Raw genomic sequence first — 21,562 nt, forward strand, 5'->3', positions numbered from 1 at the left:
ACTTGAAATGGATTAAAGATCTAAATGTAAGGTCAGACACTATAAAACTCTTAGAGGAAAACACAGGCAGAACACACTTTGACATAAATCGTAGCAAGATCTTTTTTGACCCATCTCCTAGAGTAATGAAAATAAAAACAAAAATAAACAAATAGGACCTAATGAAACTTAAAATCTTTTACACATCAAAGGAAACCATAAACCAAGATGAAAAGACAACCCTCAGAATAGGAGAAAATATTTGCAAACGAAGCAACCGACCAGGGATTCATCTCCAAAATATACAAACAGCTCATGCAGTTCAATATCAAATGAAACAGCCCAATCAAAACTTGGGCAGAAGACCTAAATAGACATTTCTCCAAAGAAGACATACAGATGACCAACAAACACATGAAAAGCTTCTCAACATCACTAATTATTAGGGAAATGCAAATCAAAACTACAATGAGGTATCACCTCACACTGGTCAGAATTTTCATCATCAAAAAATCTACAAACAATAAATGCTGGAGTGGGTGTGGAGAAAAGGGAACCCTTCTGCACTGTTGGTGGGAATGTAAATTGATACAGCCTCTATGGAGAACAGTATGGAGGTTCCTTAAAAAACTAAAAATAGAACTACCATATCATCTAGGACTCCTCAGCATATACCCAGAGAAAACCATAATTCAAAAAGATACATGCATCCCAATGTTCATTGCAGCACTATTTACAATAGCCAGGACATGGAAGCAACCTAAACGTCCATCAACAGAGGAATGGATAAAGAAGATGTGGTACATATATGCAATGGAATATTACTCAGCCATGAAAAGGAATGAAATTGGGTCATTTCTGGAGATGTGGATGGAACTAGAGACTGTCATATAGAGTGAAGTAAGTCAGAAAGAGAAAAATAAATATCATATAATATCCCTTATATGTGGAATCTAGAAAAATGATACAGATGAACCATTTCGCAAAGCAGAAATAGATACGCAGACATAGAAAACAAACATATGGACACCAAGGGGGTGTGGGGGGGATGTGGGATGAACTGGGAGACTGGGATTGACATATATACACTACTATGTATAAAATAGATAACTAATGAGAACCTACTGTATAGCACAGGGAACTCTACTCAGTGCTCTGTGGTGACCTAAATGGGAAGGAAGTCCAAAAAAGAGGGGATATATGTCTATGTATAGCTGACTCACTTTGCTGTATAGCAGAAAGTAACACAACATTGTAAAGCAACTATACTCCAATAAAAATAAAAATTAAAAATAAAAATGGTCTGTCCAAAAAAAAAAAGAACAAACAGTATCTGGCTTGAATTAATTAATTAAAAAATAGGTAACTGGATAGCTCATTGAATGAACTCTATCTCTTCACTTTTTACAATGCCTAATGCATGGTGAGGACGCAACTGTGGCTGACTTTGTGAAATGGAAAGGACTCCACGTATACCTGTGTTCTTCAGGTTTCTGTTTGAATACAGAAGAACTAAAGGTACTAATTTTATTGACTCTCAATTTCCCATCTCTAATAACCTCACACACACTGAAGGATTGTCTTTGTGTTCACTTATATTGACGCATGATCTAAATTGGCCGACAGAAAATTATGTAAGCAGAAAATGGAAATGAGTTGTAGGGACTTTGCCTCCTATGCCCTTGGCTGTAAGTATGAATATGTGCTGCTTCTCTATTTGACACGTTGAAGACAAGGTCAGGTTTATTGGCTCTAAACCTTTGAAATCATGTCATGAGATATGTAATCTTTATAATAAAAATCAGAACTGAGATTCACCTCACTTTCATACTCTATTAAACAGTTTATAGTAGCACAAAACTTCATCTCCATTTCTTTTAATCAACTCTATGTTTTACTGGGTGCAAAGTTTTATATGGTATGATATTGCAAATGAATGTCATTATTAAGGAAAGGACAATTATGAAGAAAGAAGCAGGTGTTCCCGTCACACTTAATGCCTAAGGAGTTACAGGTCTGCTGGCAAGGAAAGGGGCCTGGGGCTCCATACTGTGTGTCTGACAGTAGCTGTCTGCTTCCACAGATGATTCAGTTGGTTGAAGTGTGCATACTGCTTTAACTAACATGAGAGCTAAAATCGTGGATTTAAAAAGCAGGCTGTCATTCTTTAGTTAATAAATACATCCTATCACTTCCCAAAATATGTTTTACATAGTCACACAGCAATCTGAAAACCATGACTGGCTTCTTTCTTCTCAAATAATACAATCCTTTGTTAATTACAAAAACTTCTCAATAAATTTCAAATTTCAGGTCCCTGAGGATAGAAATGTAAATTACCACATTATATTAAGAAAGATTGTAAATGGCACTTTATAGTATTATTCTCAATAGCTAATTGTGAAAATCAATCCCACAAAAGAAATGCAAAACCTTCCTTGTATAACTTAAGAGCCAATCACTTGTGGTTTATCTGGCATAGGGTTATAACTTACAACCAGAGAGAACGGCCCCATTTAATTTTCAGAGCAGTGATGCTTCAGCTGGCTACTAGGGCAGAATCTCAGCAGGCACTTAATTGATATCCCATGGAATTGAAAAGTTTTGTTATTCTTTCACAGATTTTAAATCTAGTAAAATAAAGAAAGGTTTAGAGGTACAAAATATTTTATTGAACTTGTTTATAAAGATGCAACATGTAGAGACAAATGTATGCAAATGATGTATTTTTCATTTAAAGGAAATGAGACATCTGGAGAAAAAACAAAGTAGCAATTGTATATAGTGTTCACCTAAACAGTTGATATAGCTTCCGTCTTTTAAAATTCTTTCCTTTGGCATTAAAATGTTGGCATATTTTCAGACTATTTTTCTTTAAAGAAAAAAAAAGGAGAGAAAAGAAGATGATGTTCTGCAAATAAAATTGGGTGAATAAATGTAAACAAAGTAGTATTCTGAAATTTCAAGTTTTATAAGGATTCAGATTTGTGATAGAAAATATCCATTGTTTAACGCCCTTCCCCACCCAGTTTCCACTCACAGGGCAGAGCCTCTACCCCAAGCAGGGCGACCAAGAATACTGGGTTCCTGATTGCCCGCATTCCCCAGTACCTACTTGTAGAGCAGAGGTTTTATGCTGGGAGAGGCAAGCTGAGAAGTCAGGGGCTACCATCCCTTCTTGGTTCCTGGTCATAGGGTAGAGGGAGGAACCAGCCATGACCCCCACTTCCAGTGCAATAGTGCAGAGGTTCTGCCTTGGTAAGAGGTTAGACAGAAGAACTGGCAGCTCTACAACTTTGCTGAGGTGGATTACTTTATTTGGAACAGAGTGTGGAGGAATACATACCTTAAGGCATGGTCAAAAAAAAAAAAACAGTAGAGATTGTGAGTAGAGACTTGTGAGAAATTAAGAGAAGTTGTGAGAAATTAAGAGAAGGCTAATAGCACAGTGAAATTAATCATAACAAAAAGTAACACATAATCACAACCTTTGACCAATCAATCACTGGGTGAACATTAAGCTATGTTGACCTAGGGTGGGTCTTAGGCAGCCAAGCGTAAAAATAAAAATTAGGGGGGGAAAAAAAAGCAGTGGCATCTGAAGCTTCACATTACAAAGAAAATAGACTTCATAGAGTTAGTATAAGTCATTAAACAAGTAAACTAACATAAAACAGTCACATTAACAACTCCTGGGGGAAGGAGGGGAAGCATTGCTACAATATGCTATCTAAAATATCCAGTTTTCAAGAAAAAACTTATGAAACAAAGAAACAGGATTATGTGTACCTTATACACGGAAGAAAAAGCAAGCAATAGAACCTGCTTTGTGGGAGCCAGATATTAGACTAAGCAGACAAAGACCACAAAGCAGATATTATAAATATGTTCAAAGAACGAAAGGAAATTGTATCTAAAGAATTAATGGAAAATATTATGGCAGTGAATCATCAAATAGAGATGATAAATAAAGAGGTGAAAATTATTTTTAAAAATGAACCACATGGATATTTTGGAGTTGAAATTACAATAATGGAAATGAAAAATTCACTAAAAGGACAGATTTGAGCTGGCAGGACAAAGAACAAGCAAATTTGAAGACAGATTATCGGAACATACAGTGAAGGACTGAAAGAAAAAAATTGCAGGAAAATAAATAGAACCTCAGAGACCTTTAGGACACCACTGAGAATAACAAAATATGCCTAATGGAAGTACCAGAAGAAAAGGAGAAAGAGGAAGAGGCATAAAAATTATTAAAAGAAATAATGGCTGAAAACTTCCCAAATACGATAAAAATATTAATCTTCACATTTATGAAGTTGAGCAAATCTCAAGTAGGATAAATTTTAAAAGATCCATATCTAGACATGTCATAGTCAAAATGTTGACAGCTAATGAAATAGAGAAAATCTTAAAAGTGGCAAGAGAAAAACAACATACAATGTACAAGGGAATGCCAATAAGATTGATCATTGATTTCTTATCAGAAACTATAGAAGCCAAAAGGCAGTAGGATGACATATTCAAGGTGCTTAAAGAAAAGAGCAAGAATCCTATATGCAGCAACACTATCTCAAAATGAAGGTAAAATGAAACAGACTGAGAGAATTTGTTGCTAGTAGATGTGCCTTAAAAAAATACTAAAAGAAGTTATTCGTGCTAAAAGGAAGTGTCACCAGATAGTAATTCTAGTTGATATAAAGACTACCAATAAAGATAATTACATAGAATTACATAGTAACTATAAAAGTATAATTACGTATTTCTTCTCCTTTCTTGTCTTAATTGATCTTAAAAATAATACGATAAGAAATATCTATAAAATGAAATTTTTGGTCCTATAGCATATAGAGATACATATCCTCTTTGACAATAACAGGACAAAGGAGGGGGGTGGGTATAAGCTACAGTGAACCAAGGAAGTGACATCAGATAGTAACACTATTCAACAGGAACAAGTGAAGAGTACAAGAAATGGTAAATAAAAAGGTAAATTTAAAAGAAACATAAATATATTTTTCTCCTCTCTTCTCTTAATTTCTTCAAGAAACTTAAAATTTTATAAAGCAATGATTATAACACAGTATTGTTGGACTAATAACATGTATAGATATAAGATATTTGACAATGCTAGCACAAAGGCAGGGAAGTGAAGAAAACTATAGTGAGCAAATTGTCTACATCTCACTGCAATTGTCTGTGTAAATCTCAAGTAGATTTGGATAAATTGAGATGTATGCTGTAATCCACAGATCAACCAGTAAGAAAATAACTCCAAAAAAACATATGCTAGAAAGAGAATAGCATCCACTTGGCCAACATTAGTTCAAGTGCTGACATTTGACCTATGGTTCAATGACTTTGGCAAATGACAAACTATCCACCAAAATTCTTTTTCCATTTCCACAGTATATAAAATTATAGCTGAGAAATAGCTAAAGTAGCTGAGGGCTCTATTTTTCAGCTTCCCTTTACTCTTGGGTGTGGCCGTATGACTAGGTTTTATCAATGGACTATAAGCAGGAAGCCCTGGTCTCTTAGGAAGTAGACAAAATTCCTTCTGTTCTATTTACCCTTCTGCTGGCTGAATACAGATTTCCAACAACCTTCAAGGTGTAGTAGAATTGCAAAATGGGAAATACTGTGAATCTCCAAATCACTATTTTGAGGAGAACTTCTCACATCCTGAAACACCTACCCTTGACTCATATGTGAGTGACAAATACACTTCTACTATATTTGGAGCTATTAATGTTTTTGTGTTTGTTTTATTTTTTTTATAGAAGTTGAGTCAGCCCTAACTGAAACAGTTCCTGACTATAGTTTCAACAGATTCTATTCAATAGCTAACAGATTCTCCTTCCAAAAGAAAATCAGAATTTAATTTTATAAGGAAAAGGAAGGCTGGCTGTGGGATATCCACTTTCTAGATATTACGTACTGTGCTAAGTAATTTATATGTATCTTACACATAATTACATGCAATTTTATTAAAATTATTTGCATACCAAATAATTTTACCAAATCCTATAAAGGTGATCATTATCATCTCATTTGTTAAGAGAAGGAAGCTAAAAATAGCTAAATACATCCAACATTTGAGTTTTATCCAAAATATTTCTAGCTCTAAAAACAGTTTTTAACCACTACGTCACCCACTATGAACTGAATTGCTTTTGATAATCTGTAAGATTCTGGCTTTAGCATTAACTGACTTTAAAAGTTAGTAATTGGTTTTGATATTTTATTTCACTTATTCTATACAATACCATCCAAAAGACACTTTACATTATATTAAAATAACCTAAAACTTCACTTTCATGGCAAGTAATTCATTTTTTCTCAACACGTTTAATTCTTTCTCTAACACCTATACATCTAATTAAATACAAACTATGAACACTAATAAAGAAAAAAATCTGAGATAATATTTTGAATTTGCCTGACAGAATTACATTCAATATGAGCTATGAGAAACCATACTTTGTGCCAAGTTTTATCTGAAGATATAAGCCTTTCCTTGTAGGTTTATTAATACTCTATGATCCCAGAAATGTAGTACTGAACCTGACTACTACGACTACTTCCCCACCTCCCGCGCTGCTAGCACTCTCCTGGGAGCCACTTTCATCCCTCCCTCTGAGGACTGCAGTAGCTGCTCACAGCTCTCCCTGCTTCCATCCTTGTCCTTCTACTATTTATTTCAACACAGCAGTCAGAGCTGTCCTTTTAAAATACAAACCAAAGCATTTCTGTTTTCTCCACAAATCCCACCCATGGCTCTTGCTAATTCACTTACAGTATAATTAAAAGTTCTTAAAATAGATTATGAATCCTACATAATTAGCCCCCCTTCCCATCTCCTACTGTTCTCCTTCTCGCTTCCAGCAAACCATGCTCATCAAACGTTAGAAGTATACTCCTTCCTGCTTTAGGGCCTTCACACTGCCTCTGCTTCAAATGGACTCCCCCACCAGGTATTCACAGTGCTTGCCCCCGCTCTCTCAGCTTCAAGTCTTGGCTCAAACATTACAGGCTTAGTAATGTTTACCCTACTAATTTATACAAAATTCAACCCACATTCAAGGGAAACCCTCCACTGCTGATCCATCTAACTCTGCTGGGCACTTTTTTCCTATAGCGTTTCCTACTTTATAGAATTTATTTCTTCTTCTTTTCTTTATTGCCTCTTATCACAGTTAAAATATAAGCTTCACAACAACAGGGGTGTTTGTTTCACTTATTTTTGACAAAAATAGTGCCTAGTAGAGAATTGACTCTCAATACTTCTTTGATAAAGAATGGATCTGGTCATTTAATTAAATAACAAGTGTTTGCTCTCAAGTGGTATAGTAAGGTTTAATGTCATTATTTTATAATAGCTTTTGATTTGTTTGATGATGGCTCTACAATAGCATTTTAATATAATAGCATCTCATTCTAATACAAAAGGGAGAAGTATGTTGCCCAAATATCTGTCACTTTGGGTGGTTAATCAAAGTAACCTAATCTGAACATTCATGGTCCTGAAAATTTTCAGTGTTTCCTGGAGAGGAAACAAAGGAAAGAAATTAACTTTAGTCAAATGCTCTAAATGTATTATAATTGAATGCTAAACACTTACACACACGTTATTTCTTTCTTATAAAAATTTTTGTAATTATATGTTTTTATTAATTTTTGAATGAATTTACCCAAGAATGCATAGCTGAAGTCTTCATGAAGCCTCTAAGATTCTAAATTCTATGTTCCTTCCAAAACCCTTTCATGTAAGAAAAAAGTAAAATTCCCATATGAAGTAAGTTCATCAGACTTCTATGGCATAAAATAAGTACAAAGTAAGATTTTGGAATATGATAGTAATAATACTTCAGTATTAGATATTTTAAGTATATAAAAAAGATGAATATTCAACAAGTAAGAAACTAACAGACTACTTTAGAAACCAAGTTAGTTAAAATGTTCAGGTCGTATTCTCATTTCTTTTTGCAATATCTAGCCTCACCAAGATATCCTCTACAACAGAGTAAGCTTTGAAGTTCACAAAATTTGATTCAACGTTGGCATATCCACCTGACTTCAAAGGGATTTACAGTGCTGAAGAATTTCACTGAGTTCAAGAAAGAAAGGAGAATCTCAAACTTCCTGTGAAATCTAACTTCAGAGTACCTGGTACCTTCAACAAAATTAGATACATCTGGGTATCAAAAACCGGGATTTGAAAGTACAGTTTAATTCACACAACACTTCTTTTAAATTTCCTGTTTGGTGAATATTTATTGTGATGTGACAATAGCAAAACTAAAAGTTAGGAGTTTAGCATTTTGGAGATAAAGCTTCGCTGAAACACCTATTAATTTCTAGGTAAGAAACAGCATTGGTATATACTTGTTTTTTTCCTTCTTGTTCATTTGAGCAGCACTGGTTTGCTAATCTCATTTTTATCTTCCCCACAAAGGCTTTTTCTAAAACTCCACTTATTTTTCATAATCATAAGTTGGGATTTGATTTCACTTAATACAAATTTCCAGCCTGAAAATTACTGTAATTACTTTCAGAAGTTCTCTTCAGTGTGTCTTGCCCTTTTATTCTTTGCTTTGTCATGGCCACGGCATGTTCTCCACAGCCACCACTCCCTTCTCTCTCCCCACTCTATTATAGTATTGTTAACATTTATAGCTATGGAAGTGTTACTTATCCCAAAAGGTCCACTCAGATTTTCCACCTGTTTTGCAGTGTTTCGTGTTATTCTCAAGACTATATATTTTAGCATCTAAACATTCACCTATGTGAATGAAAGACTATAATTCATTTGTATCTCCCAATTAATTCTTGTCTCTGATCCTAGTGAAGAAAAAAAATTAATCATTTTGAGTCAAACTGTTAGGTTGGATCTTTACAAAACACTCCCCATCATGTATAACATATATATGGGGTGAGCAGAAAGTGATGACTAAATTTATAATTACCAAGTAAAGCCATATTCTTGAAGGATAAATACTCTGCAGTTAATAACAATGCATATACTTTATTTTATACAGAATTATTTCATATGTTTTCTCCCCTGTAACCCTCATAACAATCTTATTGATTTTCAGATTTTACATAAATGAGGTATTTGAAAAAGTGTTAACTTTATGAGAAGTTGGAGAGATCGACATCCAGTAATAGAAATTTTAATAACTAAATTTTATTCAGCTATTTTTATAGGTGAGTCAGTATGCTAACGTATAAGGAATGTGCTCTTATAATCCCCATTTTGTTAATGAGGACATTAAGATTTAGAGAGATGAAATCACTCACCCATGCTTAGAGTGAGAGTCAATATTCAAATCCAGGTCCTTTCTCTCTAGAGCAAAAGTTCTTAACTACTACATTTATTAGAATTTAGAAATAAAGGTACCTTAGAAATTATTTAGTCCAAATCGAAGAAACTGAGGCAAAGATAGTTTTTTTGCCAAAATCCACAAAGCTTTTAGATAAAACCCATCCTTCAAGCCTCTAGACTTTACATTTTCCTTTCAAGAGTCAGAGCCTACTGGCTGCTCATTTCTGGCAGCTCACTCACTCACCTTCACTGAAGTAGAACTCCATTCCCCTTTTTGAACCTAGACAATGTGGGTAAAGGTTAAGTTTCAAGAATAGTTAATAGGTTTATTCTTTTTTTTTTTTTTTTTTTTTTTTAAACATCTTTATTGAAGTATAATTGCTTTACAACGGTGTGCTAGCCTCTGCTTTACAACAAAGTGAATCAGTTACACATATACATATGTTGCCATATCTCTTCCCTCTTGCATCTCCCTCCCTCCCACCCTCCCTATCCCACCCCTCTAGGTGGTCACAAAGCACCGAGCTGATCTCCCTGTGCTATGCGGCTGCTTCCCACTAGTTATCTATTTTACATTTGGTAGTGTATATATGTCCATGACACTCTCTCACCCTGTCACATCTCACCCCTCCCCCTCCCCATATCCTCAAGTCTATTCTCTAGTAGGTCTGTGTCTTTATTCCCATCTTGCCACTAGGTTCTTCATGACCTCTTTTTTTTTTTTTTTTTTTCCCTTAGATTCCATATATATGTGTTAGCATACTGTATTTGTTTTTCTCTTTCTGACTTACTTCACTCTGTATGACAGACTCTAACTCCATCCACCTCATTACAAACACCTCCATTTCATTTCTTTTTATGGCTGAGTAATATTCCATTGTATATATGTGCCACATCTTCTTTATCCATTCATCCGATGATGGACACCTAGGTTGCTTCCATGTCCTGGCTATTGTAAACAGAGCTGCAATGAATATTTTGGTACATGACTCTTTCTGAATTATGGTTTTCTCAGGGTATATGCCCAGTAGTGGGATTGCTGGGTCATATAGTAGTTCTATTTTTAGTTTTTTAAGGAACCTCCATACTGTTCTCCATAGTGGCTGTATCAATTTACATTCCCACCAACAGTGCAAGAGTGTTCCCTTTTCTCCACACCCTCTCCAGCATTTATTGTTTCTAGATTTTTTGATGATGGCCATTCTGACCGGTGTGAGATGATACCTCATTGTAGTTTTGATTTGCATTTCTCTAATGATTAATGATGTTGAGCATTCTTTCATGTGTCTGTTGGCAATCTGTATCTCTTCTTTGGAGAAATGTCTATTTAGGTCTTCTGCCCATTTTTGGATTGGGTTGTTTGTTTTTTTGTTATTGAGCTGCATGAGCTGCTTGTAAATCTTGGAGATTAATCCTTTGTCCGTTGCTTCATTTGCAAATATTTTCTCCCATTCTGAGGGTTGTCTTTTGGTCTTGTTTATGGTTTCCTTTGCTGTGCAAAAGCTTTTAAGTTTCATTAGGTCCCATTTGTTTATTTGTGTTTTTATTTCCATTTCTCTAGGACCTGGGTCAAAAAGGATCTTGCTGTGACTTATGTCATACAGTGTTCTGCCTATGTTTTCCTCTAAGAGTTTGATAGTGTCTGGCCTTACACTTAGGTCTTTAATCCATTTTGAGTTTATTTTTGTGTATGGTGTTAGGGAGTGTTCTAATTTCATACTTTTACATGTACCTGTCCAATTTTCCCAGCACCACTTATTGAAGAGGCTGTCTTTTCTCCACTGTATATGCTTGCCTCCTTTATCAAAGATAAGGTGACCATATGTGCGTGGGCTTATCTCTGGGCTTTCTATCCTGTTCCATTGATCTATATTTCTGTTTTTGTGCCAGTACCAAACTGTCTTGATTACTGTAGCTTTGTAATATAGTCTGAAGTCAGGGAGCCTAATTCCTCCAGCTCCATTTTTCGTTCTCAAGATTGCTTTGGCTATTCGGGGTCTTTTGTGTTTCCATACAAATTGTGAAATTTTTTGTTCTAGTTCTGTGAAAAATGCCAGTGGTAGTTTAATATGGATTGCATTGAATCTGTAGATTGCTTTGGGTAGCAGAGTCATTTTCACAATGTTTATTCTTCCAATCCAAGAACATGGTATATCTCTCCATCTATTTGTATCATCTTTAATTTCTTTCATCAGTGTCCTATAATTTTCTGCATACAGGTCTTTTGTCTCCTTAGGTAGGTTTATTCCTAGGTATTTTATTCTTTTTGTTGCAATGGTAAACGGGAGTGTTTTCTTAATTTCACTTTCAGATTTTTCATCATTAGTATACAGGAATGCAAGAGATTTCTGTGCATTAATTTTGTATCCTGCTACTTTACCAAATTCATTGATTAGCTCTAGTAGTTTTCTGGTAGCATCTTTTGGATTCTCTATGTATAGTATCATGTCATCTGCAAACAGTGACAGCTTTACTTCTTCTTTTCCGATTTGGATTCCTTTTATTTCTTTTTCGTCTCTGATTGCTGTGGCTAACACTTCCAAAACTATGTTGAATAATAGTGGTGAGAGTGGGCAACCTTGTCTTGTTCCTGATCTTAGTGGAAATGGTTTCAGTTTTTCACCATTGAGGACAATGTTGGCTGTGGGTTTGTCATATACGGCCTTTATTATGTTGAGGAAAGTTCCCTCTATGCCTACTTTCTGCAGGACTTTTATCATAAATGGGTGTTGAATTTTGTCAAAAGCTTTCTCTGCATCTATTGAGATGATCATATGGTTTTTCTCCTTCAATTTGTTAATATGATGTATCACGTTGATTGATTTGCGTATATTGAAGAATCCTTGCATTCCTGGAATAAACCCCACTTGATCATGGTGTATGATCCTTTTAATGTGCTGTTGGATTCTGTTTGCTAGTATTTTGTTGAGGATTTTTGCATCTATGTTCATCAGTGATATTGGCCTGTAGTTTTCTTTCTTTGTGACATCTTTGCCTGGTTTTGGTATCAGGGTGATGGTGGCCTCGTAGAATGAGTTGGGGAGTGTTCCTCCCTCTGCAATATTTTGGAAGAGTTTGAGAAGGATAGGTGTTAGCTCTTCTCTAAATGTTTGATAGAATTCGCCTGTGAAGCCATCTGGTCCTGGGCTTTTGTGTGTTGGAAGATTTTTAATCACAGTTTCAATTTCAGTGCTTGTGATTGGTCTGTTCATATTTTCTATTTCTTCCTGGTTCAGTCTCGGCAGGTTGTGCATTTCTAAGAATCTGTCCATTTCTTCCAGGTTGTCCATTTTATTAGCATAGAGTTGCTTGTAGTAATCTCTTATGATCGTTTGTATTTCTGCAGTGTCAGTGGTTACTTCTCCTTTTTCATTTCTAATTCTATTAATTTGAGTCTTCTCCTTTTTTCTCTTGATGAGTCTGGCTAATGGTTTATCAATTTTGTTTATCTTCTCAAAGAACCAGCTTTTAGTTTCATTGATTTTTGCTATTGTTTCCTTCATTTCTTTTTCATTTATTTCTGATCTGATCTTTATGATTTCTTTCCTTCTGCTAGCTTTGGGGTTTTTTTGTTCTTCTTTCTCTAATTGCTTTAGGTGCAAGGTTAGGTTGTTTATTCGAGATGTTTCCTGTTTCTTGATGTAGGCTTGTATTGCTATAAACTTCCCTCTTAGAACTGCTTTTGCTGCATCCCATAGGTTTTGGATCGTCGTGTCTCCATTGTCATTTGTTTCTAGGTATTTTTTGATTTCCCCTTTGATTTCTTCAGTGATCACTTCGTTATTAAGTAGTGTATTGTGTAGCCTCCATGTGTTTGTATCTTTTACAGATCTTTTCCTGTAATTGATATCTAGTCTCATAGCGTTGTGGTCGGAAAAGATACTTGATACAATTTCAATTTTTTTAAATTTACCAAGGCTTGATTTGTGACCCAAGATATGATCTATCCTGGAGAATGTTCCATGAGCACTTGAGAAAAATGTGTATTCTGTTGTTTTTGGGTGGAATGTCCTATAAATATCAATTAAGTCCATCTTGTTTAATGTATCATTTAAAGTTTGTGTTTCCTTATTTATTTTCATTTTGGATGATCTGTCCATTGGTGAAAGTGGGGTGTTAAAGTCCCCTACTATGATTGTGTTACTGTCGATTTCCCCTTTTATGGCTGTTAGTATTTGCCTTATGTATTGAGGTGCTCCTATGTTGGGTGCATAAATATTTACAATTGTTATACCTTCCTCTTGGATCGATCCCTTGATCATTATATAGTGTCCGTCTTTGTCTCTTGTAATTGTCTTTATTTTAAAGTCTATTTTGTCTGATATGAGAATTGCTACTCCAGCTTTCTTTTGATTTCCATTTGCATGGAATATCTTTTTCCATCCCCTCACTTTCAGTCTGTATGTGTCTCTAGGTCTGAAGTGGGTCTCTTGTAGACAGCATATATATGGGTCTTGTTTTTGTATCCATTCAGCCAGTCTGTGTCTTTTGGTGGGAGCATTTAATCCATTTACATTTAAGGTAATTATCGATATGTATGTTCCTATTCCCATTTTCTTAAATGTTTTGGGTTTGTTATTGTAGGTGTTTTCCTTCTCTTGTGTTTCTTGCCTAGAGAAGTTCCTTTAGCATTTGTTGTAAAGCTGGTTTGGTGGTGCTGAACTCTCTCAGCTTTTGCTTGTCTGTAAAGGTTTTAATTTCTCCATCAAATCTGAATGAGATCCTTGCTGGGTAGAGTAATCTTGGTTGTAGGTTTTTCTCCTTCATCACTTTAAGTATATCCTGCCACTCCCTTCTGGCTTGCAGCGTTTCTGCTGAAAGATCAGCTGTTAACCTTATGGGGATGCCCTTGTGTGTTATCTGTTGTTTTTCCCTTGCTGCTTTTACTATGTTTTCTTTATATTTAATTTTTGATAGTTTGATTAATATGTGTCTTGGTGTGTTTCTCCTTGGATTTATCCTGTATGGGACTCTCTGTGCTTCCAGGACTTGATTAACTATTTCCTTTCCCATATTAGGGAAGTTTTCAACTATAATCTCTTCAAATATTTTCTCAGTCCCTTTCTTTTTCTCTTCTTCTTCTGGGACCCCTATAATTCGAATGTTGGTGCGTTTAATGTTGTCCCAGAGGTCTCTGAGACTGTCCTCAGTTCTTTTCATTCTTTTTTCTTTATTCTGCTCTGCAGTAGTTATTTCCACCATTTTATCTTCCAGGTCACTTATCCGTTCTTCTGCCTCAGTTATTCTGCTATTGATCCCATCTAGAGTATTTTTAATTTCATTTATTGTGCTTGTCATCGTTTCTTGGTTCCTCTTTAGTTCTTCTACGTCCTTGTTAAATGTTTCTTGCATTTTGTCTATTCTATTTCCAAGACTTTGGATCATCCTTACTATCATTATTCTGAATTCTTTTTCAGGTAGACTACCTATTTCCTCTTCATTTGTTAGGTCTGGTGTGTTTTGACCCTGCTCCTTCATCTGCTGTGTGTTTTTCTGTCTTCTCATTTTGCTTATCTTACTGTGTTTGGGGTCTCCTTTTCACAGGCTGCAGGTTCGTAGTTCCCGTTGTTTTTGGTATCTGTCCCCAGTGGCTAAGGTTGGTTCAGTGGGTTGTGTAGGTTTCCTGGTGGAGGGAACTAGTGCCTGTGTTCTGGTGGATGAGGCTGGATGTTGTCTTTCTGGTGGGTTCGTCCACGTCTGGTGGTGTGTTTTGGGGTGTCTGTGGCCTTATTATGATTTTAGGCAGCCTCTCTGTTAATGGATGGGGCTGTGTTCCTCTCTTGCTAGTTGTTTGGCATAGGGTGTCCAGCACTGTAGCTTGCTGGTCGTTGAGTGAAGCTGGGTCTTGATGTTGAGATGGAGATCTGTGAGAGATTTTCGCCGTTTGGTATTACGTGGAGCTGGGAGGTCTCTTGTGGACCAGTGTCCTGAAGTTGGCTCTCCCACCTCAGAGGCACAGCCCTGATGCCTGGCTGGAGCACCAAGAGCCTTTCATCCACACGGCTCAGAATAAAAGGGAGAAAAAATGGAAAGAAAGAAAAAAAGAGGATAAAATAAAATAAAATAAAGCAATTATAATAAAAAATAAGAAAAAAAATTATTAAGAGTAAATTTATTAAGAAAAAATTTTTTTTTTAATTTTTAAAAATAGATTTATTAATTTTTTATACTAAAAATAAGAAAAAAATTATTTAGAAAAAATTTATTAAGAAAAAAAATTTTTTTAATTTTTTAAAATAAAAAATATGAAAAAACTTATTAAAAATTTTTTTAAAAATAGAAAATAAGGAAAAAATTATTAAGAAAACATTTATTAGGGAAAAAAAATTTTTTAAGCCAAAAAAAAACAAAAAAACAAAACAAACAAACAAACAAAAAAAAAACGGACGGACCTAACCCTAGGACTAACGGTGAGAGCAAAGCTATACAGACAAAATCTCACCCAGAAGCATACACATCTACACTCACAAAAAAAAGGAAAAGGGGAAAAGTTAATATATCCTGCTCCCAAAGTCCATCTCCTAAATTTGGGATGATTCGTTGTCTATTCAGGTATTCAACAGATGCAGGCACATCAAGTTGTTTGTGGAGCTTTAATCCGCTGCTTCTGAGGCTGCTGGGAGAGATTTCCCTTTCTCTTCTTTGTTCGTACAGCTCCCGGGGTTCAGCTTTGGATTTGGACCCGCCTCTGCATGTAGGTCCCCTGAGGGCGTCTGTTCCCCGCCCAGACAGAACAGGGTTAAAGGAGCAGCTGATTCGGGGGCTCTGGCTCAGTCAGGCCGGGGGGAGGGGGCGGTACGGAGGAGGTGGGGCGAGCCTGCGGCGGCAGAAGCCGGCGTGACGTTGCAGCAGCCTGAGGCGCGCCGTGCGCTCTCCCGGGGAAGTTGTCCCCGGATTACGGGAGCCTGGCCGTGGCGGGCTGCACAGGCTCCCAGGAGGGGCGGTGTGGAGAATGACCTGTGCTCACCCACAGGCTGTTTGGTGGCGGCAGCAGCAGCCTTAGCGTCTCATGCCCGTCTCTGGGGTCCGCGCTGATAGCCGCGGCTCGCGCCCGTCTCTGGAGTTCGTTTAAGTGGCGCTCTGAATCCCCTCTCCTTGCACGCCGCGAAACAAAGAGGCAAGAAAAAGTCTCCCGCCTCTTCGGCAGCTGCAGACTTTTTCTCGTGCACCCTCCCGGCTAGTTGTGGTGCGCTAGCCCCTTCAGGCTGTGTTCACGCAGCCAACCCCAGTCCTCTCCCTGGGATCCGACCGAAGCCCGCGCCTCAGCTCCCAGCCCCCGCCCGCCCCGGCGGGTGAGCAGACAAGCCTCTCGGGCTGGTGAGTGCTGCTCGGCGCCGAGCCTCTGTGCGGGAATCTCTCCGTTTTTCCCTCTGCATCCCTGTTGCTGTGGGATCCGCGCTGATAGCCGCGGCTCGCGCCCGTCTCTGGAGCTCGTTTAGGCGGCGCTCTGAGTCCCCTCTCCTTGCGCGCCGCGAAACAAAGAGGCAAGAAAAATTCTCTTGCCTCTTTGGCAGCTGCAGTCTTTTTCCCGGACTCCCTCCCGGCTAGCACCGAAGCCCGAGCCTCAGCTCCCAGCCCCCGCCCGCCCCGGCGGCTGAGCAGACAAGCCTCTCGGGCTGGTGAGTGCTGGTCGGCACCGCTCCTCTGTGCGGGAATCTCCGCTTTGCCCTCCGCACCAATGTGGCTGCGCTCTCCTCCGTGGCTCCGAAGCTTCCCCCCTCTGCTACCCGCAGTCTCTGCCCACGAAGGGGCTTCCTAGTGTGTGGAAACCTTTCCTCCTTCACAGCTCCCTCCCACTGGTGCAGGTCCCATCCCTATTCTTTTGTCTCTGTTATTTCTTTTTTCTTTTGCCCTACCCAAGTACGTGGGGATTTTCTTGCCTTTTGGGAGGTCTGACGTCTTCTGCCAGCGTTCAGTGGGTGTTCTGTAGGAGCAGTTCCACGTGTAGATGTATTTCTCATGTATCTGTGGGGAGGAAGGTGATCTCCGCGTCTTACTCTTCCGCCATCTTGCCCCTCCCTCCAATAGGTTTATTCTTGATCCTTATCTGGGGAGAAACAAACCTGTTGGGTATGTTGATTCCTCAGTATGTTGATGTACATATATGTATATATATAGAGAGAGAAATTTTATTGTAGGAATTGGCTCATGTGATCATGAAAGCCAAGAAATCCCATAATCTGGCATCTACAAACTGGAGAACCAGGACAGCCAGTGGTATTTTCAAGTTGACACATAAAATTAACCATCACAATGGAGTATGAGACTGAGGGAAGGTATCATATTAATTTTGGCTCTGGGTCCAGATTTTGGTTAGGGAAAGAAAGAACACATTTCCTGCAGATGTATTGACAGTCCTGTTTGTATTCCATGATTGTTTCCAAGTCTGTACCTAATTTCATGGCGCTCATTTTTTTAAAATACCTTTTATAGCACTAATAGTCTTGAATATGTTTGATAAATGTATAAATTAGAAGATTTAAAGCATTTACTTCATTTAAGGTCATTTATTACAGTTTAAATGGTTTTATTTTGCATTAGTTGATGCTAAGGATACATAAGATGAGAAAGATATAGTCCCTGAACAGAATGGCTTAAATTTCAGTAGGAGAGATTAATATATAAATAGAATATTTCAATATAATGTGATAACTTGGTACTAAAAATCATTTCATTTTGAATACAAGTAAGACAAACTTAGTTGATGTAGAGTGATTAATTTTTAAGTAAAATATTGAATTCTAAAGAAAAGTTTTAAAAGGGATAATCAAATTTTTAAAAAATAAAATAATTTGGATATGTTTTGGGGAAAAAAAACACAATACATTTTTAACTAAGCAGCTTAACTTAGAAATTTTAGACTTCAAAATATCATTTCTTTAGACATTTTCATAAAGCTAGCTGTAGCAGAGATTGTTAGGGGATAACCAAACATGTTTCTTTTCCTACTGGGGACAGAGCTAGACTAAATTATCCTACATTCCTTTCAGTTAGTCTAGACAGTGACTGAGTTTTCACTAATAGAATGTGAGTGGAAATAATGAGCACCACTTGAAAGCATGATCATAAAAATTAACCATGTATAAATCCTAGGTATTCTTTCTCCTCCCAGTTTGATGCAGATGAGCATACTGACTGGTGGAATAGGGGAGCCATAGATGAGAGGACCTGGGTCCCTAAGTCAGTAAGTAGAGGAGTATCTCTTCAATAACCAGAGATGTCTTTTTACAGCTTTTAAGTGAGCAAGAAATATGCTTCAGTAATGGTTGTGCCATTATAATTTTGGGTTTATTTCATGCATTAGATAGCATTATACTAATATGCACGCCCTTATATTTTTTTAACTATTTTTTTAGGTTTTAATAACCCTAGCTTTTTTATCATACAATGATTAGTTGAGCGTAATTTATGGAATCACATAATTCTAAAGCACATATTTTAGAGAATATTAGCCTCGTTTTAAAGAGGAAATTGTTCTAAATTACCAAGAGTAATTCCAAACCTTTCTCTTTGTTCCCTCAGCTCTCAAGTTGATAGCTGCTTCTGTAGTTGCTACATTTCTTTTCTCTTTTTACTCTTTCAGTTATCTCATTAACAACTTTGTATCTAGTTAACAATTATTTATATTGAATCCCCATTGTTCAAATAACTGGTATAGTTTCTTTCCCCTTTCTGGACCCTGGTGTGGACACAGGTGTTCTTCCTCTTCTGGCAACTGAAGTAAACAAGGATATGGAGCAAATTGTGGCTTATCCTGATTGTCTTTTCTGAAATTATCTAGGAAGTGTGGGTACATATTTCAGTGGTCCCAAATGCTTCCTTCCACACTGGATTATGAATAGGATATATGTGGCACAGGGACCATCCCAGGATAGCTTTGGCTCTCTCAATTAGCTTTGTTTTATATTAAGATGTACATGGGTGCTTTAGTGTAGTTGAGAATGACTAACTCATGCTATAGTCATTATTTGTATATTTTAAACAAATAGGTTTTCAAAAACAGTAGATTAAACCATAATTCAAAATGATACATGCACCCCAATGTTCACCGCAGCACTATTTACAATAGCAAGGACATGGAAGCAACCTAAATGTCCATCAACATAGGAATGGATAAAGAAGATGTGGTATATATATACAATAGAATATTACTCAGCCATAAAAAGAATTAAGCAATGCCATTTGCAGCAACATGGATGGACCTAGAGATTGTCATACTGAGTGAAGTAAGTCAGAACAAGACAAATATCATATGATATCACTTATATGTGGAATCTAAAACAATGGTACAAATGAACGTATTTACCAAACAGAAATAGAGTCACAGATGCAGAAAACAAACTTATGGTTAAAAAGGAGGAGGGATAAATTGGGAGATTAGGATTGACATATACACACTACTATATATAAAATAGGTAACTAATAAGGACCTCCTGTATAGCATAGGAAACTCTTCTCAATACTCTGTAATGTCCTATATGGGAAAAGAATCTAAAAAGGAGTGGATATTCGTATATGTATAACTGATTCACTTTGCTGTACAGCAGAAACTAGCAAAATATTGTAAATCAACTATACTGCAATAAAAATTTTTTTTAAAGCCTAGAATTATTGTGTTTTCCTATCTTCAATTTTTTCCTCCTAGGAATTGCTTAAAACTTTTAGCAAGGTGAACTTAAACAATATCTCTATTTACTGTCTTAATTTCTCATTTATATTGTCTAGATATTCTGGATCTTTTTTTTCAGCTTAATATTGTTCTCTACTAGGAAAGTGAGGTAAGCATGTTATACATTATGGCAGGGGTCCCCAATCCCTGGGCCTCGGACTGATACTGGTCCTCGGACCGATACTGGTTCTCGGACCGATACTGGTCAGAGGCCAGTTAGGAACTGGGCTGCACAGCAGGAGGTGAGTGGCAGGTGAGTGAGCGAAGCTTCATCAGCTGCTCCCCATCGCTCACATTACTGCCTGAACCATCCCCCTCCCACTCCCGCCCCAACCGTGGAAAAATTGTCTTCCACGAAACCGGTCCCTGGTGCCAAAAAGGTTGAGGACTGCTGCCTTATGGTTCTTACATTCAGCTAAAAATTCTTAGATCCATTTAAACATTTGCTCAAAATAAAGTCATACTATTTATTACTTGTATTTTCAGAGAGATTCATTCACCCTCTAGAAGATGTACTGTCCATTTCTTTTTATCCAGACATGACTTTTCTCCCTATGTGCTTGACCCTGAAGATTCATATGTCTATGTTCCTCATGCAGCTGCGTCTGATTTTCCTCCCCACAGTGGTGACAACAGGTCTCTTACCTGCTTAATTTTTGATTAGAAGACTATCTTGGACTGGTCCAGAAATTCAAACTCTTTCCCCACAATTCAAAAAAACATGGTTAACATTCCATTTCTTAAGTAAAATAATTAAACATGTACCTTTGCTGTAGTCACTCGGGAGTTTTACTGTTTAACTGTTCCATTTCCAGGACCTGTCTTCCCTTCCCAGTAGATTTACCTATTTTGTGCTTGACACACACCTGGACACATTCTGAAGGGTAAAGCATGAGGGTGATGGCCAATATGACTGCCTCTCACAATTCTCCCTCCTGTGCAGCCCTATCTGTCACAGAACTCTAAGACTCTCTTCTGATATCCCATCTACTTCCATCGTTCCCTAGCAAATTCCTGAGGATTTTTAAAGATTGCCTTGCCTTTCATATCAGATGTAGCTGATTGTCCTGAAGCTAAGATCTATTTTACAGTTCAGAAAAGTGAGTCCCTCCTTCCGGACCAGCAGATGTTCTCAGGGCTAAGGCTGAGCAAAGCAAAATTTATTAGAAGCCCCACCCAATATAAGGTGTCTGTTAACCCCATTGTCAGTTAGTGGCACTAAACGGAACTTAAATTTAAGTCCCTTTAAAAGCAAAGTTTTCTCACTCTGGTAGCAGAAGAAGTCAGAGGGATTTGAAGAGTGAGAAAGACTTAATGAGCCATTGCTATTTTGAAGATGGAAAGGGCCACATGAGATGAAATGGAGGTACCTTTAGGAGAGATGGTGGAGCCTGGCTGATAGCTGTCAAGAGAATGGGATATCAGATCTACAACCACAAGGAAATGAATCCTGCCAACAACCTGTGTGAGCTTAGAAGTGGATTCTCTACCTGGATCTCCAGATAAAACCCAGCCCAGTGGACACTTTGATTTTGGTCTTGTAACACCTACAACAAAAAATCCAGGTGAGCTCACTTGACCTT

Source organism: Eubalaena glacialis, chromosome 3 (assembly GCF_028564815.1).
Source record: "Eubalaena glacialis isolate mEubGla1 chromosome 3, mEubGla1.1.hap2.+ XY, whole genome shotgun sequence".
Classification (NCBI taxonomy): Eukaryota; Metazoa; Chordata; class Mammalia; order Artiodactyla; family Balaenidae; genus Eubalaena; species Eubalaena glacialis.